Source organism: Bactrocera dorsalis, chromosome 3 (assembly GCF_023373825.1).
Source record: "Bactrocera dorsalis isolate Fly_Bdor chromosome 3, ASM2337382v1, whole genome shotgun sequence".
Classification (NCBI taxonomy): domain Eukaryota; kingdom Metazoa; phylum Arthropoda; class Insecta; order Diptera; family Tephritidae; genus Bactrocera; species Bactrocera dorsalis.
Window position 1 is genome coordinate 81,243,484 of NC_064305.1, and position 25,062 is coordinate 81,268,545.

The 25,062-nt window shown below is 35.4% G+C and overlaps 1 protein-coding gene across 9 annotated transcripts in view; it reads left to right on the plus strand.

Annotated features, from left to right (window-relative positions):
• Positions 1 to 25,062, plus strand: part of LOC105230008 (kazrin) — a 268,925-nt gene that overhangs the window by 127,923 nt on the left and 115,940 nt on the right. For all 9 annotated transcript variants that reach the window (XM_049450729.1, XM_049450730.1, XM_049450731.1 and 6 more), the window contains exon 4: positions 11,049 to 11,078. The gene's annotated coding sequence lies outside the window, so the exon portion shown is untranslated. The remainder of the gene's footprint in view (positions 1 to 11,048; positions 11,079 to 25,062) is intronic.

Below are 25,062 nucleotides of genomic sequence, written 5' to 3' on the forward strand. Positions count from 1 at the left end.
GATATACACAACCAATAACAAAATGTACTCCAACTCCCATTTCTATGCTCATACAGCTGCTTTTTATCCATTTCATTTGGGAATAAATAGAAATATTTTTTATCAATCACTCCAGGGGAAATATAAATATGAAACGGATGGAGCAATTATACTACAATTTATGTAAATAATTATATTTTTTTATTATAGTTAATTTTTTTTAATATAATTAGTAATGCATTTAGCATAATGGAGACAAGTATAAATTTTTGCAATTACAATGTTACGTATACGACATGTTGCACTGAGACCATCACCATTGCGAGATAACTAAAACGTAAGATGTTGTTTTAAGTTAACTAAATAAATATTTAAATTTTAATTTCTTTAAATGTAACCACGAAATATTTAAGATAATTATGATTCAAAATTATTCTTAAATTTCAACTTCATCTTAACTTTATGCTGCTTCTTGATTTTAGTGATGATTACTTGTGCATATATCGGAAGGCTTAGTATTAATATTACTTTTTAACTACAAGTTTTATATAATTTTAGTGCGAAAATTTGGCCTTAAAAGCTACTTAAGCCTTTAGCGGCTAAACCAGTTTAAAGTTTATGAACAAAAAATATTTTTTTTCCATATTTCGATTAGTTCAATAAATATATATGTATATATTAGTTCAATAAATATATATTATATATTAAAAAATATCATATTTAAAAATTAAATCGATATTTCTAATTGTTTTTGAATTAGAGTCTTCTAACTTTTATCTATTGTAAAAATCGCTCAACACTACTGAAGTGTACAGACTTAAGCAGCTGCTGTAAAAAAACTGGTTGACAGATCGCGCTAATACTTGGCATGGACATTAAGGAAGTTCCTGGTACCTTAGCAACAAACATTCTTTTGAAATATGATTTACAAGGGGAATTTAATTCTAATTTCCGGGTCTTTTTTTGTTAAAACGTAAGCATTCTAATCTTAAGATTTCCATTACCCACACACAAATAAAAATTGGATTATTTTTATTTTAACCCACATAAACATAACACCACTTAACACTAAATTTAAAACATAAAATGGACAACCGGCAGTACAACTATGTCAAAAAACGCAATTTAATTTAACTTATTGAAATGAAATGAAAAACCAAAACTTAACAGAACTCAAGCAAAAACCCAAATATTTTTGCTATCGCAGCTTCTGACTTCGCCACACTCAGATAGCTACGCCACTTCACTGCAATTCACTTCACTTCACATCGGCATCGACATCGCTGTCAGTGTGCTGTCAGTTTGTCAGCATCCGTTTCCGCTCAGTCGAGTCATGTATGCGATTCAATTTGGACTTTTTGTCTTCACGCCTCCCCCGCCCGCAGCAATTGTGCTTACACGAAGTTTTGTTTTTTTGTTTTTATTTTGGTTGTGCTTCTTCTTCTTGCAAAGCGTGCCAACATAAAGCAACAACTATGCCATTGTTTGACCCATCACTTGTACATACAGTTATATGTAAATATGTTGAAATATATCAGTGAAAAATAAAATCCGTTATAAATCGAATGGCAGGCAATGAAGAGCACAACAATGCGTGCTGAGTAAGTAGTGCAGAAATATTGACTGAGTTTTTCGGCTAAAACTATTGAAAAGTGCTGCACAAATTGAAAATAAATAAATGAATAACATCAAATGTCAGTTGTATTTAGAAGTTGTTCAAACTTGTTTAGTATTATAGCTTATACCGGATTAGGTAGTATATTTAAAAATGCAAGTAATACTTGTATTCCAGCATTTAGTCTGCCTTTCGCACATAAACCAATAATTTATTTCAATTTTGACTGCCAATTTCAATTTTTATTTTCTTTTTGTACACAAAACACGCTCAACATGCTGTGGGCCACCGCCAGTTTTCTGCTGAATATCCTTTTGTTTCATGGTTCGCTTGTCAGCTTTTATTTTTCGTATCTCACTTTGGCTGATTTTAATTTCTTTGTTGTCTTTGTTTGGCCAACAAAAGGCTTGTTTTCTTATTACAATATCTTTCAAAGAAACAACAATTCGTTGGCTTGTCAAGTTGTCGACGCACAGTGCCGTGGGTGGAAAGGGTTAACAGTTATTTGAAACAATGCGACAGAAGGAAAAAGAAGGAAAGGAAGTATTAATTTTGTATACATATATAAATTATATTTACGAGCAAATTTTGAGATATGTATATATCAACATTTTTCTTCTTCTCCCGAAGCAGCTGCTTATTTGGCGGACCATCTCAGACCACTATAAGATACAGAATATTCATAAAAACCAGCGGATCAAACCCAGTTTTTTGTATAGAACCCCGTCACGAAATTTCCTTGGAAATACCCTAAAAAAATTCCCTGAAAATTTTAGCCCTTAATGCTAACAATAAGAACTGGACCAAGGCTTGTAAAAATTTTCCATAGAAAATACACTACCATCGTGATTTTTTATCTTTACACTCCTACTGATCAGAGGTATTTTATGGCATCGCTTTGACTTTAGATGCATATTTTTCAGAATTGTTCACTCTACAAAAGTGCCTAGCGCAACAAAGTCGTAACTCACATCTTCATTTGATGAGACGAAATTATCTTATCTTTGCTGCCATTAGCAGCATGGTATGTTCCGCTACCTGCTTGATCACTAGATGCAGCAGTGTGGGCTCCAGCAGGACTTCAAATGCTGCGGTTAGGCAAGTGTGCATTACCCCTGCAGTGCAGATACAGGTGGGTCTTTGCAGCTTCGATAGTCTACCGCTGACTGCGTTGTATTAGATACTCAAGCACCCGCTCTATAAGTGACAATAGATCTTACGATCATGGGATACAGCCATTTTATGATACATACTTCGCTTGCAGATCGAGGATCTACCGGCTAGGCATCGGACTTCTTCTCCATATGTTGAGGTCTTTAGTTCTGAGCGAAGTAAAATCTCAAAAACATGTCTTTACTTCCGGGAAAGATCTTCAAACTAAGAGGTCATTTTCTTTGTTGAATAACAGTAGATATGATAGCATCTTCAGTAAGGAATCGACATAAAACGCAATAAATGGTCGCCTTAAACCCTCGGTGGAAGCATGTGTAACTTCTGCTTTACGCTTTCAAAGTATGGAAGCACAACTTACGTCTAATATTATTGCCGTCTTGGCACTCTGAATACTGACTCAACTTTAATAAAAAACGCGTCTGCCCCCAACATTCTTCAACTGAGATTTCTTAGTCTTCTCCACATGGACTTAGTATGTAGCACAGTTCTGCGCTGCATTTTGTGAACTCTTGAAACACCCGGATTTTTTCTTATTTCCAATTCAAAGGCAATAATTCTAATATTTTACATTTGCAGCAATGCCACTGGCACGAAAGCGTAACCGTCGGCCCACCGCAAATGCTACACAAGTGCAATATTGTGAATTGCCTTTTGCAATTTCAATCTTGCCGCCGTGATAATATTGCAAAGCAAACTGCAGCGAGACAACAAGCGACGCGCTCAATGCGTTTCACTTCCGTTGTGAAATTTTCAACTTTTCTCAGTTCCGTTAGCGAGTGCAAATAGCGGGGAGTAGCCAGCTGGCAGTAGGGGTACGACAGAAAAAAGAGGTGAGCAGCTGTGAAACTTCGTCGGCTGACAGTATACATATGTTTCACCCATACATATACTCGTATATATATTTTATAGTAAGTGTACTCTGTTGCCAGTCTATGGCAGCCAAGTCGTTGCTGAGTCTCCCCGGCCCTTGGTTGTCTGTCCGCATGTCTTTCCTCATATAAAGAAGTGATTGTGTGTTGTATTTTAAAGCACTTGGCGTTGCCATTGCCATTTGAAAGTGTAAGTTAGTGTAGGTGTGGCGGTATTGTTGCCACCATTTCGTAAGCTGCAATAACAAATTCGACACAACACGCGTTAGCAGGTGCAACACTTGCAGTTGTATGTGGCAACATGTTTTACTATTATTGCGACCGCTCAAACTAGTATTCAATGTTCACGCAGATTTGCTGCTTTTCTTCTTTTATTACTTGGGTGGTGTATAAGTCAAATAGAAAGGTGGTTGTAAAGCGTCGAGAATCGTGTACTAGTTTATAAAGGAACTAGTCACAGATGTACTAAGCTTAGTGCAGAATAACAAATTTAAATCTTTAGAAAATACTGTCTCCGTCCTTAAAAGGAGTTTGTTACCGAAGTAATTTAATTCGGCGTGATAAACTCCTGGTCCATGCCTCTGAATTATATAGCAGGACAGGAATAATGAGTGACTTATAGAGTTTAGTTTTTGTTCGTCGATAGAGGCCTTACCTTTTAATTGCCTACTTAGTCCGAAGACACATATGCTGGCAAGGGTTATTCTGCGTTGGATTTCTAGTCTGATGTTGTTTTTGGTGTTAGTGCTGATTCCAAGATAGACGAAACTATCTACGACTTCAAGGTTATGACTGTCGACAGTGACATGGAGCCGACGACTGTTTGTTTGATGACAGGAGATATTTCGTCTTGCCCTCGTTCACTACCAGACCCATTTCCTTCGTTTCTTTATCCATCCTGGAGATAGCGGGCCAATAATATCAATCATCGGCGTACGCCAGCAGCTGCTCTCTTATAGAAGATGGTGCCCTCTCTTTTTAGTTCTGCAGCTGGAATTATTTTCGCCAAGAGTAGATTGAAAAGTCGCACGAAAGGGAGTAGGCTTGTTTGAAACCTCGACTGGTATAGAGCATCTCGGAGAGGTATTTCTCGATCCTGACGGAGCTTTTTGTATTGCTCAACGTCAGTTTACACAGCTGTATTAATTTTGCGGGAATACCAATTCAGACATATTGACCGAAACGCAGCTCCGTTTCGTGCTGTCAAAAGCAGCTTTGAAATCGACAAAGAGGTGATGCGTGTCGCTACTCTTTTCACGGGAATTTTCCAAGATTCGAAGCATGTTGATAGTCAGTTGTTTATTTTCCAGGATTTTTCCATTTGTTGTTCTTCAGATGGGTAATTGCTATTCGAACTTCTCCATGGTCGGGCAATGGAACGTTTGCTCCATCGTCATCGATTGTGGAATCGGGTTCGCCATCTCCTGGTGCTATGCTTTCACTGCCATTCAGCAGGCTGGAGTAGTGTTCCCTCCATAATTTTAGTATGCTCTGAGCATCAGTCACTAGATCACCTCTGGGGATTCTACAAGAACATGCTCCATTCCTGAAAGCTTCTGTTAGCTGCTGCATCTTTTCGTAGAACTTTCGAGCATCACCCCTGTCGACTAGCTTGTCAAGTTCTTCGAATTCACGCATTTAGTTTAGAGAACCAGAAAACAAAGCTAAATCCAACTATATAGTTGTTAGAATATATTGACCTAATGAAAATAATATTACTACAACTAGTTTGCGACTAGTCCAAATCTACTTAATCCAAATCACCAGAGGCAGGGCGCCATAATATACATATATACATATACGAATACAATGCAGTGCTTAAAACTCAGTGTGTGAATACAACTGCGCCAGGAATTCAAACAATACTAACAACAACAGCAATAAGAAAAAGGAACGTACACCACACAACAATCACAATAGTTATTGCTTAGTTTTAGTGCAGCAAAACATAAGGACTTTTGTAGTAAAGTTTTCACACAGCACGCCTCCACTTCATGCCGCGCCCCTCCACAACCGCCGCATATTAAAAACAAAAACGAAAATTATCTGTTAACGCAGTTGCTCCACTTGCACCATTGTTCTGCTCGTTTAACTAATACCACAGCACAAATATTACAACCACTACAACAACTCTCGTTCTCTCGGCGTGCAGTGAACATATCGATTTGCCTTTTTGACTTGCAACAACCATTAAAATTTGCAATAGCACTTTTCATTAGCACGTACAAATGGTGCTCAGCTTCAATGATTAGCTCTGGGCTTGCGTAGATATGTAGATTTGTAGATTTGTATGGGTGCACATAAGTGCAACTTTGCATTTATTGGTTTAATTGTACTAGTTCAAACATATTTAAAAGTTTTTAGGAAAATCCCGTTATGTGAATGTTGAAAACAATGTTGCCGATTGCCGATGCGGAATACAAATGAGCAAATTTCCCAATTGGGACCTTGGGTTTGGTTTCTTAAAACGCTGGTTTTTATATTTCTTCGTAACTTTTGGGTTGTTATCCACAATATTAAAAAAAAAAACAAGAAATACTTCTGTTGCTACTAAGCTACTATATCATTAACAAATAAAGATGTTTTAGATTCGTTTCATTCGGATATTGTAGCGTTGCCAAAAAAAAGATCCTCAACCTGTCGTTGACCACTCCTCAAATACCCAATGTGCGGAAAGTCGGAAGAGTGATTCCACTACTGAAACCTGGGAAACCCGCCAACAAATGGGAGTCCTATGGTCCGATAACTCTCTCCTCCCCAGTTGTGAAGCCACTTGAGCCCTGGCTACTCCCGACCTTCACTTACGACCTCAACCTAGTTAACCATTTGGGAACTTACAAGCTAATCGGCCGGCCGGTCCTTAACTACGCTGCACCAAATGTGGTCGTTTGGATGCAGCAAAATGCCGACGAGGAAGCTCCAGACTTGTCAGAATACTGCACTCCGGACTACGACAGGATGCCCGTTGATATCGCCTATCGAACACCTGCATAGTGAGGCCCGTGTATTCCCAGTTAAGGTGCATAATCAACTCCTCTCCAAGCAATACCTGCTGGAGTGCTTTCGCAGAAATCATCCCTCTACCTTCCGCTGGGAGCGGAACCGCCTACTAGGAACATCAAGAGGTCATTCCTCAACTATGTCGACGACATTAGACATTACGCCGACAAGACTTCGGGCGCAACTCACTTCCGACAAGCACTGACCGCCATTCACAGTGGAGATATCAACACCTTCACCGACTCCGTTTCAGTGAATGGCATACTTGGAGTCAAACCACCACCCATTTCCACAAGAAGAGCACGAGTTTCCTCGAGAAACTAGAGTGACTCTTCCGAAGCTTCGTTTTGGATATTGTAGCGGGTTAAACTTCTACTTATGCAGAGTAGACCCCGATATATCTAATATACGAGTACATACGCCCGGCGCGCAATAAGATTCTGCATGACACTTGCTACCTCTTTGCCTTTGGTCTAATCCCGTCGAAACATCACGTTTTTTGGACCATCCGTTGGTCGACGTTGACGACAACTAAGCTAACTCTTACCATCATAACGGGGATTAGGTACCCCCGTAACAAAAATAACATAAATTGTCATAAAGAAAAGTTTCTATACATGGATAAGATTTTGATCGAGCAACCGCTATAGCGGTTCAATGTCTGTGATTTCTACAAACGAGTAACGCTTTGAGGAGAAAAAGACGTGTGCAAAATATGTGCATATATTCTAACCTACCCACCTATAAGTAATATTCTATATGTATATAAATACGTATGTGAACATACCATATATGTATAACCATGTAGTTTTGGTAAACTATCTGGGCCCCATAAATAACCGACGGCAAATGTGTCTGTGCCGCAAAAGTCAAACCAATTTTAAATCGGGTTAATGATTACTTGCGCCGGCAGCACGCTGATTTGTTGTGTTAGTGCACACAAAACTAGGCTGTTGTATTCGATTGCAAATTTGAAACACCAAAAATTTGCGTTATTGCAAAAATGGACTAAGTACAGTTAAGCCATTACATATTTTTTAACATTTCTGTATAAATTGCTTTTTTTATTTAACAAATTAGCAAACAAGGTTATGAACTTTAATTCATTTTAATCAATATAAAGACAAAAGAATATTAAATTTTTCCAAAACAAGATGAGCAGAGCAAAAATTGCTGCATAAAGTTAGGACATTTTTTACCTTATCGCCAAAACTTGAACATTTGAAACTCAACAAAACTAAAATGAGCATGAAAATTGGCTTTTGAATGAAAGTGACAACGAAACGCGTGTGTATATGTATGAGTAATTGCCGGTACAAGTGTAAATGTGCATGTATGCAATCATAAAAGTGTCTATTAGTGGCTGCAAGTTAGTTGATTGTGCTTGTTTACATATATTCATTTAAATAATTTTCCTTTATTGCGAAATAATCGGTAAAAGGCTTTGAAAAATGTTCAAACAAATGTATTTAATTTGATGATTTGCATTGAAACTAAGTAAGTGACACACTTTGGAAAATATGATTTGTATTTTCTCCTTCTGTGGTGATTCCACGGAAAATTAGGTGTGAAGTTTTACTTCTTGCTGTAAAAAATTTAGGAAATATCACTCATAGAGAGTTAGTTGAGGACGAGGATGGTATCACTGAATTATTTTTTTTTTGGTCGAGAATGATAAATATGACATAAGGTTTTGAGTAACTATGGTACAAAAGAAGTATTAAAATTATATATGGAAAATCAGCCGAAAGCCTATGATGCTAGCGCTGCGTACTTTAGTTTATATAATAATTTGTTTATTATGTAAGCTTTAATATAATAAAAAAAATAAAATAAAATATATGGAAAATATATGTAAATTATTCTTGGCGATAAATACTCGTAAACAGTAAACGCGGGAAGCAATTTCAATCAATAAGCAATCGATTTATGAATATGTTTCGATCTTTTAAACCTGAAGTGATCATATTAAGTTTAATAAATGGTAAATCTGGCTTAATCCTAACAATTGTATATTATAAATTTAATATTTGATGGTCTCAATGAACCACTTTGCCTTAGGAGTGAATTTTACATTAGATCCATTAAATGATACTGACAGTTTTATTATAAGGCGGTTTATTCCAACCTTATATTTCACTCCAATATAAAATCGAAAATTACACCTACATTTCTATTACATGTAGGCATTAAAATTTATATTTTACAAAAAACGTTTTCTGAAAGAGCAGCTGCTCACATTGAAAACAAAATGATAGCCATCGCTTTCTTAATGACGGACTTAAATGTAAATTTTGCCACGCAATGATTTGACACTTAAATGTTTCACACATTGCGGAAGGCCGTTTGAAATGACACGTAAACTTTTGACATTATAAAATTTTGCAACTCACATTTCCAGTGGATTTGAGAAGTCATGCAACAGCACGATAGAAATTCAATAATTTAGGGCATTTGTGGAGTTAACAAGACTACAAACATACATATCTACAAATACATACTCATTTCGAGATTTATTTATATGATGAGATTTAAAGAAACCTCCTTTATCTACATATTATATTTCTATAGAAAATACGGTTTATAAATAATTTATCAAATATTATTTTGAGATGTGAACGACAAGTTCATACATTTTTTTGAATGAATAGGATTTCACTGCTCACATGTTGTTGGATATATGTATGTATATAATTTAGTTTTTGGTAAAGAAATAAGTTTTCGTAATAACTTCAATAATTCATTTGAAAGTTTTATCATGGCCCACATATATGTATACTAACTCGAAGTGCTAAATTTCTGCGTGTCAATTGCAGCTTTATACTACAATTAGGTATACTACTGTGCAATTGAAAGGTGAATTTTTAATTTATACTTCGCGTGTTTTTCGAATCGGTAAATTTAAATTGCGCGTCGTTTTGTGAGGCTCTGAAGTTTGCATTTATTGAACAAAGAAGTGCGATAATGCACCATCTCATACTTCATTGGTTATTCGTGTTCATTTCGCCACATTTTCAACTTATATCGTGCCGCAAACACCGCCTGATTTACCTTCGTGTAACTTCTGGTTATTCAGCAAATTCACATGACCACTTCGGGGACACCGTTTTGACTCAATTGAGGATATAAAAGCTGAATCGAAGAAGGCTCTGATAGGTCATCACGACGGTGGATTTTTCCAAGTGCTATGATGACTGGAACATTCGTTGGCATAAGTATATTTCAGCGGGAGAGGAGATGAAATGGACAAAATCCTCTTTCAATTTGATCACAGTCGGTCATACATTTTCGTGTTTTACAACAAATAAAATGCTTTACTATTCTAAAAAAACCTGTTGACAGTTGTAGGATTTTATTGGCAGCTTTATTATTTCAGAAATATGCTCCGGAGATTGGCATGACTTGTTTACAATGCTCGCGTGAACTACTTGTATTATTATGATTCGACAAAAATTTTAATTCATGACAAATCGACCAGAAGTCGCATTCTCAATATATTGCTCTACAACCGCCACTAAAAATATGAAAGAAAGATACAACTAAGAAGACTAACTACAGTCTACTACACTAAGAAAGTTGTAGACAAATTGACTTCAATAAACTGAACAGTGGGGGTTAGGTGAGAAAATATGTCAGTTTTATGCTTCTTGTAGCTCACGTCTTTGGGAGTAATCCTTTTTCCCGAGCCTTTAGGAGGTACTAAGTTTCTAATTATAGATATCGTAGTCGTTAAAAGCAAAATCTCTGAGCAATGCATCCGGTATAATAATGATGGAAAGGGTAAACTCAACTGACTAACATATTCTGCAGCTAGACAAATATTGTTTTGCGTACTAACGAAATAATAGGCTTAATAAAAAGTTTAGCTTTCCAAAAGCAGCAGGAAAATTATAATAATTTTAGAAAAACCTATATAAAAAGACAATACAACTTGATTACCTAATATAACCCACAGAACGTATCCAACCAACCCAATTTGGCTGGCATACATCGGTTAACAACAACATTAAGTTGATGCAAGCCCGCTTCAAGGGTTGTCACTTTTAACTCTCTGTGACTAGTTTATGTTGCGAAACTCTAAAGTATGTTCCAGGGTACACAGTGTATGTTGTTGTAGTCCTTTACAATAATTTACAAATATTTCAACTGAGTGCAGTCTAGCAGATGTCTGCTGTTGTTCAACTATTAAATAGATTTAATAATATAGTGTAATCCAGCCTGATCTCCTCTAAAGCCATTTTCTATGAAATATAGGAAATGTATGCTTATCTTAGTTTTAGTCTTTTGTTTAGGAAGAATATATTGGAATACGAAAATACTTGTGTTATATAGCAATGTAATAAATATATTTGTAAGATATAACATTATATGGAACATTCTTTATTAATACGTCTTCTTTCTTCTATTTGCAGCATCAGCGTGAACTAAATCAGGATAGTAAGGTAGGAGAGAAATATTTTTTAATCAAATTTAATATTTTTTCTTACGAAAATTTATATTGACCTGGTTATAATAACAATAATAATAATAATTCATTTTTTTCTTGATTTTATTTAGAAATTGTTTTGACTTTTAGTATAATTGAGATATAAACTATGCTTTTATTCTTTTAAGTTGGATCAAACTGAACTGAACTGAAATTTTACTAATCGATTCAGTACCTTAAGAATTTACCAAGGATAAAACATTGCATGTAATTTTTATATACTGATAGAAGATTTACACGTGACGAAATTAATATTTTTACTCGTAAAATCAGACACGTTCGAGTTAATAAATGATCAACTGACATTTCACTAAGCGAGTTCTTTACTTTTTTTTAAACCATCCTGAAATCAAAAAAAAAAGAAGAAACAGCCAAAACCAAAGTACTCACACATATAAAAAAGCATTAGCCTTTGATTAAATTAAGTAGCGTAAAAAATGACAAATTCAAGCACGAGTTAGCTTACGCCAACAAGCCGCAGGCAATGTACCAGTATAAGCGACCTCGCGAATGGGAGAACGCGCAAAAACGCGAGCAAGGTTGACAAGTTTGAAAAAGGGCTAAACGTGCCCGCAGCCAAAACGTACGCTGTGTGGGTGAAATTGGAGAAGAGTACAGCGTGACGGCGGTGTGAGCTTGGGGTGTTGCCGCTGGGTATGAGGAAACAAGTGGGTGTTGGAGTCTGCCTGTTGGTAGGATATAGTAAACAAGTTGGCTGGAATGAAATTGTATAAAAAGTAAACAAATGCAAAAAGTTTTGACAGTTCTATCATAAACGAGAGAGAGATAATATAAATATTTAGATGCGCATGAGCGTAGCTGAACGCGAAGTTAAAGAGAACAAGTTAGAGAAATGTTTTTTAATAACTTGCGAGAGTTTGTTCTCCTTTTTGACGAGCATACGAGCTACAGGTGTACATAAATAAATATTGCATGGCTGGTAAATTAATGGTGACTGCTGGTGGTGAAGCGCACGTCAAAAAGGTAGAAACAAAATGAAGGTGAAAGAGCGGAGTTATCACTTACGGAATATATGAAAGATGTAGATTGAGTGAGAAATTTCTATTACGTTAAGTGGTAAAATTTGGACTTACGTTTCTCCCATGAGAGTGAATTTGAAACTGTTTTTTAGCACGCTTTGCAATTATAAGAGTCTCAATTGCTTTTCAAGGAAGACTCTTAAATTTTAGTATTCTGCTATGTTTTAATATGATTTTAGAAGACTTCAGATAACAATTCTAACTAAATTTTTTGGAAAGTTAGAGTCTAATTTTAAGAAAATACATACATATTCGACTTCAGTTTATTTTAGTCAAAGAATGTGCCAATTCTGCGGTTAAGGGCTCATGTACTATATATTGTAGATCCATATATAAAATATATGGAAAATATACTATTTTTTAAATTTTTTTGGGTACAATTGGTATAATTCTAAAGCTTTATTCCTGATCTCTTCTCGAAGGCATTTACTGAAATATTTATAAAAACAAAAGTTTCAGTACCTAATTTTTATCAGATCTTAATATGTATTTTCATATTTGACAACCTGGAGTATACTTCTTGAATCAAACCATTGGAACCTTTTTTATAGTACACATTTTTTTGAGTGTAATTTATGCCAATATTGAGAGTACGCACACACATTGCGGCAAAAGTAGTTGAACTGAGAGAGTCTAAGCGAGTGTTATTGTACATACATGAGCAATTATTATCAGTTCCAGGCTACAATTATCGCTCCGAGCCGCAAAATAATTACATGAAGTATTTGTCTCGAATTACTGCAAATGTTGGAAAAGGTTTACGGTGATTCAGTTTTATCAAAAACAATAGTCTACTAAGTAGTGGTACAAGGCCTTTAAAGACGGTCTAGAGATCATTGAAAATATGCTTCGTTCTGGACGACCTCTTCAGCTGATGAAAATATAAAAAAGTGAAGGATATGGTGCTTGAAAGTCGTCAGGTAAGTGTTAGGGAGATAGCGGGAGAAATCTCTCGCAAGTCCGTTCGGAAGATTTTAGTGGATATTTTGGGTATGAAACGCGTTCTTGCGCGACTAGTCCCGATAAAGCGGATTTTTTTTTAAACGAGTACCGTTAACAGTTCTCTTTGGCGTGTTTGATCATGCAAATTCCGATCCCACATTCTTTGAAAGCATTATAGCTGCCGAAGAGCCTTGGGTTTATAAGTTTGACAAGTCAACACCTTAAAGGAGTGAAAAATCGAGCCGAAACCAAAAAAAAAAAACAATGCCAAAGTAGTCAAGATGATGCTTTTTTCGATATTGTAGTGGTTTGGTACATGATGAAATTGTTCTGGAGGAAAAGAGGAAAAGAGGAAAGGAGGTCATTAAGGAGTTATATTTGGCCGTATCAAGGCGTTTGCGTGAAAACACCTTCCGAAAACGGCCGGAATTGAGGAAGATCAATTACGGATTTTACATGATGATAATGCACCATCGCATCGAGCCACGATTCGGCCAGAATTTAAAGTCAAAAATGTGATCTTTCCTTGTTCCACAAATTGAAATTGCCGCACCGTGGATCCCGTTTTCAGTCAATCGAAGAGAAAAAACGAAATTCGCTGAAGGAGCTGAAACCCATCTCAAAAAAGTGTTTGAAAAGGGTTTCGAGAAATGGAAAAATCGTTGGCATCTGATGGGGATTACTTTGAAGCCGACAAAATAAATATTGATGAATAATTAATATTTTATCTATAACTTATGGGTTTGTTTTTAAATATTGTATGTGTATCATGCATTTTCATTAAGGCGCCAAGAATAATTAAACGTAGTCATGACATAAATGATGCTTTTTAATCTTATTCTTTTTACGCGATAGGAACGCAATAAAAATAAATTTTTATGAAAGCTGTATCAAATATAATGTAAAATATTGCTTGGGTATCATGTTTTCAAAATACGCTTCCATTGTATGCAATTTTCTGATAAATCGTATAATCCACCCTTTGCTTACCAACCACCCTCTTTAAAACCACCACACCTGCTATTGTTTTGTTGGCAATTTACGCTCCTAATGTCGCACACTCTCTCTCTCTGTCTCACTGCTCCTCTCCCTATAAGTATGTATGTGCTTTCTCCGCTTCGAACCCTAGCTTAATCTCTCACGTAATCTCTCTCTCTCTCTCTCGAGTGTTGCTCTTTATTTTGATGACGTCAAAGTTTCGTTTTATGCTCGACATCTTCGTTATTTTCGTCGCCTCGCACTTCATACAAAAGCTTTAATGCCAAGGACTCTGTTTGCTATTAGACGAAATTATCCTTAGTGCTTCGCCGGATATTCACAAAGAGAGTCGCTTGAGCCGGAATATATTGCGCGTACTTTAGCATATAAATATATGTATATTGATAACTATATGTATAGGCAACAATAAACAAACGAACAGATATTTTTGCATTATTTTTTCAAAGCAAAATTATTTACAACTGTCGACAATGTAAACAACTACGAAATATTTGGTGTTTAGTGAAAAGTGGCATGTTTAGGAAAAAATAAATAAATACATATGAAGTGAATAGTGGAAAGAAAGAGTTTTAAATACTTCAGAAAATATAAATTAGTAGTAAAGAGTAGTAAAGAGTGAAAAAATTATTTTAAAATTTTTTAATTTTTCTGCATTTGTGAGACCTTGATGCGTCACTACTATTATAGTGCTCCTATATGAAATGAAGTGTTTTCTCTGATATTAAACGGTACTTGTAACTGTTGATTCTTGAAATTATGCTTTTAAGTCAAACTTAAGGCATATATAAACCGTTAGTTCCGCTGCGGTTCGTGTTATTTTCGTTTTAGTATTTTTTTCTGTTTAATTTGACCAAAAAATTCATATTAAACTAAAGTGTGCAAAATGCTATAAAAACAAACGAATTAAACCAAATTCAGTGAAATCAAAACCAATATTAATTTGATCAGCCTGCATGTGACAGTGTGTGTGTGTGAGAAGCGATAGAAAAGCGGGCGCACGCAGAGAGCGTCAGGCATTCGCCCACTCAACGCAAAAATCTACAAAACTCAAAGCAGGAAATAAAAGCGAAACGCAGAAAATAAAAGCGTGTGCAAATAAACAGCAAAGCGATCCAGCAAGGATTGCTATGCGGGGTGGTGTTATGCGGTGCGAGTGTGCGGTGCATAGCGACGCCACCGAAAGAATGTAAGCAAATCAAATAATCGTGACTGCGTTCACGGTCGCAGCTATTTATGTTTCGACATACATTTGTATACGCAGTTTATACCCACATTTGTAAATGTATCGCCGTGTGTATGTATGTACATATATATTCATATACTTCTCTGTGTGTGTACATTTTCTAAGCATGTATTCTTTATACACGTTCCTCTGTTTATTTCGTATTTCATTCACGTTTTTTTACAATTGTTCTGTGCTCCATATCTAGTAGCGTTGCTGTGTGCGCCGTAAAGCATGCTACGCCACGCTCTACTAAGCAACCACGCGCCGTGTTTACCTACAAATATTTGTTCTTTCTACTCAATCGCTCAGCGCGCATGAAATTTATGCAATTTCTTCATATTATTTATATTGTCTATGCCACAGCTTCGCCCACGTCGTGCGCTGGAGTGGCTCCGTAGTCACTTGACACTTTAAGGCAACGGATTACTCATTGGAATTTCCATTTTTCACAATCGCCGTTCGCTCATTCATCGCTTTTTCGCCTGCCATTGCTATGCAGTTTGTGTTGTTGTGCGTATAAATTACGCATTTTGCAGCACTCTTCAGTTCTTACCTCTATTTGTGTGTGTGTGTATATATGTATGTAGCTTTGCTGTCATGTCTGTTTTTTATTGGTTCTCATTTAGGGCTTTTATTAGTCTTACCGGAATGTTAATGTGGTCTTTGGTCAGTGGATTTGTGCTTATTGCCAACTGCGGCTGCTGCGTTTGCTATTTGGCATTTAATTAAGGCGAAATTTTGCATTTTATTGGCGTAAAGACCATTTGGCATGGGCGTAGATTTTTAGTTCAAAGGCTTTGCTTCTAGATTTTATGCAACCAGTTTTAAATTAAACATAAAATAAGTGTTATGCAGGGTGCCCTGAGTTGTGTAGGAGATATCTTTTACTTCCTAATATATATCTTTGATTTTTAAACATTTTTTTTTTGCCAAAAGTTTGTCCCTTTTACTGATGTAAAATGGAAGAGGAAAATATTTGGAAATGAAAGATGCTTAGAAGACCAAAAATTATAATTTTGTATTGAATTTGAATGGACGATGTGAATAGAAAATATAGTGATGGCGTTCGATAAAGCGATTGGAGTATTGATTACAGCGACGTCTACTTTTATTAAGAAAGCAACCTCGTCTATTCTTTGCCAAACTGATAACAGCGTTTTAATGGGTAAAATATTAATACTACACTTCCTTGGATCAGTGATTTTGGTTTGAGGCATTCTTAGTTGCTTGAATTACTCACTTGCATACAGCTCTTAGTCAAGTAATATAAAAGGAAGCTGAATGAATAAACAAGAACCTTTAGAAAAATATACTTTCAACAGTGATCAGTTTCTATGTTACTGAGGTTCTATTTAGTTGGCAATTGCTTCTAAAAAATGTGATTCTAAAAAATGTCGGTGCCTTCGTGTTTCCCTTTTGCTGAGATTCATTGATTGATGGTAAACAGCGATTCAACTTGGCGACGATATATCTCTTGCTATATAGATTATATAGGTGTCTACGCCAGTAAAGAAGAAGAAGATATAGATTCAATATTCCTTCTTCTTAATCTCTTCTATTTTGCTTCATCTTGGGCACCTTTTGGAGAGGCAGCTATCAACTCTTAAAGACTCGACAGGGGCCAAGCTATTTAAAAGAAGCATTCCAATAATTGAAAAAATATATATAACCAGATCACCTAACCGAAAACGTAGGCACTTTTGGTAATTTTTCCGCCAGAGACATTATTCCATCAGTGTACAATTTTTCTGGTTTCTCGGCGAAAAATTTTCAACAATTTTCATAGGCTTCTCTTAAAGCTAACTTTACTCCAAAGAGAGTTCTGCATTGACCAAAACAAATAGTAGTCCGATGGTGTAATGTCAGGGTTATAACGGGTGATTTTTTTGAGGTTAGGATTTTCATGCATTAGTATTTGACAGATCACGTGGGATTTCAGACATGGTGTCAAAGAGAAAGATGCTCAGTATGCTTTGACATTTCATCATGAATAGACTTACTAACGAGCAACGCTTGCAAATCATTGAATTTTATTACCAAAATCAGTGTTCGGTTCGAAATGTGTTTATCGACAAATTTTGTTCAGCGATGAGGCTCATTTCTGGTTGAATGGCTACGTAAATAAGCAAAATTGCCGCATTTGGGGTGAAGAGCAACCAGAAGCCGTTCAAGAACTGCCCATGCATCCCGAAAAATGCACTGTTTGGTGTGGTTTGTACGCTGGTGGAATCATTGGACCGTATTTTTTCAAAGATGCTGTTGGACGCAACGTTACGGTGAATGGCGATCGCTATCGTTCGATGCTAACAAACTTTTTGTTGCCAAAAATGGAAGAACTGAACTTGGTTGACATGTGGTTTCAACAAGATGGCGCTACATGCCACACAGCTCGCGATTCTATGGCCATTTTGAGGGAAAACTTCGGACAACAATTCATCTCAAGAAATGGACCCGTAAGTTGGCCACCAAGATCATGCGATTTAACGCCTTTAGACTATTTTTTGTGGGGCTACGTCAAGTCTAAAGTCTACAGAAATAAGCCAGCAACTATTCCAGCTTTGGAAGACAACATTTCCGAAGAAATTCGGGCTATTCCGGCCGAAATGCTCGAAAAAGTTGCCCAAAATTGGACTTTCCGAATGGACCACCTAAGACGCAGCCGCGGTCAACATTTAAATGAAATTATCTTCAAAAAGTAAATGTCATGAACCAATCTAACGTTTCAAATAAAGAACCGATGAGATTTTGCAAATTTTATGCGTTTTTTTTTTAAAAAAAGTTATCAAGCTCTTAAAAAATCACCCTATATGATGGATGTATCAAAACCTCCGAGCTAAGCTTTCCCAGTTTTTGCCGAGTCTTCAGAGATGTGTGTGGTCTAGCGTTGGCCTGATGGAAGACGAAGCCCTTTCTGTTGATAAGTTCTGGCCATTTTTTCCGATTGCTTGCTTCAGTCTTATCAGTTGTTGACAGTAAAATTTATAACCAATCGTTCGACCTGGCCTTGCGACCATTTTTTAAGCTTTACCATGCTTGGACCATGATTTTTTTCGCACATTATTGTCGTATTTTATCCACTTTTCGTCTCACGTTACCATTCGCTTCAGAAATGATTCGATTTCATTTTGTTTCAGCAAAAAAAATCGCAGTTTTTTTAATTAAAAAATAAAACTGTCGAGATAAATTTTCCGTCTTTAAATTAATTTAACATGTTTTCTCTAAAGCATGTGTTCAACTGACAATGAATAAAACTGTAACAAATCGTTTATTTTCATTTCAATTTATTAAAAGAAGTTTGAATTTTCAACTCAAAGGGCGAAAGTAATAAAAGCAATTACATGTTAGCTCAGATACTATAAATCTTTATATATATATTTCGTACTTTGTCTCGCACTATCTCACACAATTTGAAACTAACATTCAGTCGGCGCATCGTCTCTATCAACTTAATTGTCATTTGAATCGTCACTCATGCTGTCAGTTTGACAAACTGTCTTTCACTGTGGCGCAGCGCTCACAAACGATCAACTGGCAATATTTGAATATTCCGACTGCCTGCCAGCTGTCATCAGTGTCATCGCTGCCAGCCAACATAACTGCATTTTAATTACTTACTATGAAATTTCACATTAAATGCAGACACTCGGCGCCATCAGCAATCACAATTCCATCATCATCTGCAACAGTTTACCGCGCTCGCCTGTGGTTTGTGTAAATGCGCCTTTGGCGGCAATAAAATGCAGAAGTTCATTCATTTTTTTCCATTTCTCGTTAGTTTTCGCTTCTCTCTGTTGACTGGTTTGACTTTCATATTTTTATTGCGCCAAATTATGAACAAATTGAAATATCATTAGTCTAATTAGTTTGCATGCTTCGGTTGCAGAGAAGAAGACCTGTTTGGATTTTTTCTAGTAATTAATTCGTGTGATATTAATGTAATCGATAAATGAGTGTGAAGGTGAAAAGAAAAGTGTAGATTTGTTTACTTTTATTTTCCAAAGCGTAATAGGACCAAACCGTATATGATTTCTTTATTATAGCTGTGATAGGTATGTGTCTCTGCTATATTTGTACAATGCCTACACTTAGGCTGATTTGTGAGCGATTTGAGTGTGCCTCTGCTAAACTTGTGCATTGCCTATATTTAGGCTGATTTGTTAAATTTGGTCAGTGCGCAATAAAGCGTTTGAGTATGCTAGTTCTTCGTGTACAATGACAAATTCAACTATACCGTAGAATATTAATCTGAATAGTTGCTTAATACTGCCATTTTTGTGATAATATTACTCAATACCAAAGAAATATTTTAATCACTTAAGAAACATGATTTCGTCTAAAACCCAATAGCTCACTTCCATCAACACGCAAGGAAAAATAAACTTCCAGCTTTCAAAAGGGTCAGTGCAGCCATAAGCACATGCCAAAGTATCGTTCGAGTGAAATTAAAACCACAAAAACAATTTCACAAAACTTTCTCGCACAACAAAGTCAAAGTTAAGCGCAACCGAACTTTATAGCACCAATTTGCGCTTTCCAAATAATTGGAAAATAGTTTTTCGCGAGTTGTGTGAAATTCGACACTTGCCTACATTTAGGCGCCAAAGGCATAAGCAAAATGCTTCACTGTTTTGATGTGCATAACAAAAGCAATATTATAAGAGGGTTGACCTAAATAAAATTGAAGAAAAGTACATATAGACTGAGAGCTATGAAAGGAACTAAACATTTGAAACGGTACTGCTTTTGAAATGAAAATAAAATCGACGTTTCAACAGTTTCAAATAAGTTGCTGTTAGTTTGGAGCTGCTTTAATTTTTATTTATCCTGTTTTTTTACACAACTTTATATAACATCTAATAATTATACCAAAAACGTAGTTTCGAAAGGTTTTGTATAGGAAAATAGTCGCAACTACCGGTCGAGGGTTTCTTTTCGACGTTTCTGAAGTTGCACATACGTTATAAAACTTTTAATTGATGAACTTCATCAAGAGCACAGGTTGGTTCAGAGAGGACATTATGGGCTCTGGTGGTTTCAGAGTGGTCATTCTAAAGGCTTAAGTCCGTCGTCAGACATCTACCCTACTTATCTTTTCATCCATGTAGTGCAAACATGAAATCCTTTCGGTTGAAAAGTAGATTTTGTACCGGTCAGATTCGTCGAAGGAGGCCGGTGTCTTCGAGGAGAAGAAATGATACTTCCAGGTTGATTTTATTAAAATGATTAAATACCAGTGGTTTTCAAGTACAGAAAGAGATGACAAATTTAATGGGCTTATTGAAGTGCAACAGAAAAGACTGCCATTTAAAGTTTAAGTATATCGTCACCCAAAATGCAAAAAGCCTTATATTTGTAGTTAGACTTAACCGTCAAAAGACACGTAGATATATTTCATAGTGTTTGGACATTTTTTTTATTTATAGCATTGTGATTAGGTGAGCATCACAACTTTGTTAATAAATGTATAAAATAGCTCATGTGTTGATGAAATACCACTTTTTTATGGAAGAAAATTACTGATGATATCATAAAACAAATCGACGTCTGAAATAGTATAGTTATGAACGAAAAAAGTCAAAGCTTTTCAGCAGCTATCATTTGATCAAAATGACCCGGACTGACGAAAAAAAATACATTTTTACGAATTTTAATACAAATCATTATTATAGACACTACAAGCATGCTTAATCCAATTTTCCATATACTTGGATGACCTTTAGTGCCTGCAGCGAGTTTTAGTTCTTTCGATTGCGGATCATATCTGGAGTGCCACTCGCTATATTGTTGGGCAGCCACGATGTTACATTCATAAATCCATCTCTTGTCACTTTGAATGATGCCTTTAATGAATGAAGGGGAGTAAATTGTACTGTCAAGTATTTGTTTTACCATGTCGATTTTGCAAAAGACTCAGATCTTGCTAGACTCGTAGGCATTGACACTCTTCATAACCAAAACTTTAACCGAAACGTATTCATTTGATGCATAACAGATGTTGAGATACTCTGCTATTTCTTTAGTGCCCACAAACCGATTTCAAGCACTTTTTTTTAGCTTGTTTGATGTTATTGTCAGTAACAGAGGTGTTTGGTCAACTCGCTTGATGAAATTTTCGATAACTTTATAAACTTCACTGAATACAGGTTTCAGACGCAACTTAACTGGACTTGTCCGATTGAAATTTAATCACATGATATATTTGGGGGTTGTTTGCAATAATTTTAATCGATAATCTTCACAAGATTAACACTGGCAATAGCGACAATTGGATACCATTATTGGAAACTTTGAACGAGGAGATCGTGAAAAATTAAAGAAAAATAAAATAACGTTTCGTCAAGACAGTTAAGCAGCGTGTTACAGTTGACTCAATTAAAATTATGACAGAAATTATTTACTATTGCCACAGAAGTCAGCATTGCGAGTATTGGAGCTTTAAATTATGGGAATCGACCGAAAATATTAATTGTCTTGAATTTTTCGTCATCTCCAAACAAACTGACTGAACTTGAATTATCTTGCTTAAGCTTCAAATCACACTGTCAAATTAGTGATCATCAAAGTGTCGGTTTCTATGGTTATTTGTCTTGTTAGGCAACTTTGAAAATACCTTTTTGTCTAAAAAATCATCTCTCCCGCTCCTCACAGCCTTCTGTATGCCACACCCTACATCGCAATTCACAATCCCACTGCGCACACGTGTTCAGCGCCCACCTGGTGTCAGACATTTTCGTAATGAAAATGTTTTTCCAATTTTCATTTAGTGCACGACATCTTATTAAAATTTCACTATTACATAAAACACAACCGGAGCAACAACCAACAGTCGAAGAAAACAGTAGAATGCGAAATAAGTTGAGAATGGAAAACTTAATGAAAAAAAACAAAAACAAAAAAAAAAACGAAATGAAACGTGCAAACGCAGTTGTGATTAACACGTCTATGTGGAGGCAAAGATCTCACTGCCGAGAAATGAATATAATTGTGTGTCATTCAAGCGCTTACAGACAACCACACACAACAACAACAGCAACATGAATATTAAAGAAAAAAAATTATATTAAAACAAAAGTAAAAGTAAAAGAGAAATATTGCGCACGTCGCCATAATGCAATAACCTCATAAATAACGGCGAAGTTGTCGTGCACGCACACACACGCAAACACGCATACACGCATTTGTGAATTTATAATGAAATGAAAACACACATTAAAGCGTGCACACACATACATACGCATATGGCGTTGCCAACCATGCAAACATGCAAGCATTCGCACACCTTTACGACTCTTCACACATACTCAAATATTTATTACGCGCCACACACACATGCTCAGCGTACGCGTGTTAAGCGCCAACAGCGCGTATACGTAACCTGCATAATATACTGCTATCTGCGAGCATGCTTGCAACATGCGCTGAAATTATGGCCTACTTTGAATACTCGTCGCGCACACTTTTCTTGCTTTATAGTCAAGCCACATGCTGCATATGATTTTTTTTTAGCGCGTGTTGTTGTTGTTGTTGTGCTTATTGCTGTCATTGCCTTTTGTTTTTACTAAATTCCCTTATTTTCGCGTCTTTTAGCGACATTTTGGTGGCAATGTTTTTTTTCGATATATTTCGCAATGCTAACAGCGGAAAGCCAAACACACAAATAAGGTAGCAAAGCAAATACAACAATAAGGGAAACCGGAATGAACGCGCATAAAAGTGAAATGCAACAAAATGTTGACTACATTAAAAATTCACAAAACGTCACAGACCGTTGCGTCAACATTCGGGCGCATAAATATTGATACATTTAAATATTAGGGTGGGTCTTAAGTGCTTGTTTAGTGGGATTTAAAGTATTTTTTTATTAAATCATTGCGACTGTGGAAGTTTGTAATGCTTTTTTATTATGTATGTAATAAAAATATTTTTTTCCAAAAACTTTTAAAATGAATATTCTAATATTGAAATATTAAAGGTTATTTTCGAATTTAAGTAAAAAGATAACATTTACATTTTTAAGAAAGTCGTATTACTCGTATAATAATTTTAAAATATGTTAAGTTTTGATTACTGAAATAATATCAGCTAAAATTAAGGCTGTATTTTTTAAATTTTTTTTGTATATTTTCTACTTCGAAAAATCGATACATTGTGTATTTTTCTGTGATCATAAAAAAAGATTATATAGATTTCTGTCCCTATATTTGTTCATTAGGGTTTCCGTAATAACTTAAGTTGATAATTTTTTTTGCAAACGCCCTCTAAGGTTTCAGTTTTTGACTTAAAAAGAAGATCCAAAGCACACAAATTCGTTGTTTTCAATTTAAACCATGTCGAAATCTTTCATTATTCCCATATAATTTACATGGTTTTTTTTATAAAAAGTTGTATACATTTTTCAATAAAAACGTAACTTTTAAAAGTCTGGGTATATCAATAAAATTACCCATTAAATGTATTCATATAGTACACCATGTCGTATGAGCAACCATAGAACATATAAATTACTTTTACGAATGTCAAACAGAGTACAGGACAGAGCTCAAACATAAATTTAATTGAGTATAACTAATAAAGCAATGTGTTAATGAAAAAGCTCAAAAATCCCTTTCAGTTGAGCGGAATATTTTGAACTACTAGAAATATTACTTTTTCTACGTTTGAGTTGTTTAATGAAAAATATCAAAAAAATCTCATATTATGCATAATTTAAGCACCGCTTCATCGCGTTATAATATATACTTGTTTTTAGGACTAATATTTTAACTCAGTTGGCGTTTCTATAAAAAATAATCAACTTGGGCAATAAAGGACACCCTAATGCATATATATGTTTTTATAGAGAATTTAGCTTTAATTTAACCTGTCCATGTTTTTGCTTCATTCACAAATTTTGGCTATTTTAAGCATTCCACATTGGCGTTTGTTTGGCATTCCGCATCGCATGTTTTCACGCATATCCCCTGGAGATATGGCTGCCGATTAGCATGCGATGTGACACTTTTTTATTGGCTTGGGAGCAATTGAAATGTCATATGCGATAACGTAGGTCACTTACAAAAAAAGAAAAAAATAATTGCAAAAGTAATTTGGAAACATTTTTACGGCTTAATGTTTTATTGAATAACTAGGCATTTAAAATTCTCGGCTTCAAAATTTATTACAACAAAATCAGACACAAAATTTCACAATTTATGTACAATTTTTTTACCTGTACGAAATTTTTTATTTAAATTTGTAAAGTTTTATTATTTGTATTATATTTTACAGCATTACTTTAACGAACCAATATTTTATTTAAAACGTAAAATTATTATAAAATTATTATATATGTATATATTATATAAAATTATTATACCTTTAAAAACGGATTATAAAGGTGCATGTCTCTGACAAAAGCTTAACAGTTAACAAATGTAGCCTACATTTAGGATGCTATGAGTTTTCGTGGAAGAAACCCATTCGTCGAAATATTTCTTTTCGAAGTTAGTAGGACTATACGAGTATATCTATACCAAATTTCATATCAAAATAATCGTTACTGTTTAGTATACGCTTGTTTTTCTGAACTAAATAAATTCGGCGATTACTGAAATTATTCAACAAAGAAGTTCCATTAAGTTTTGTGTGTGGAATCAAATTTCTGTTGCCGATACTTTCAGAATGCAGGAAAAAACCTTTGGTGATAATATAATTGTTTGTCACGAGCAAGTGTTTTTGCTTGGTACAAATTATTT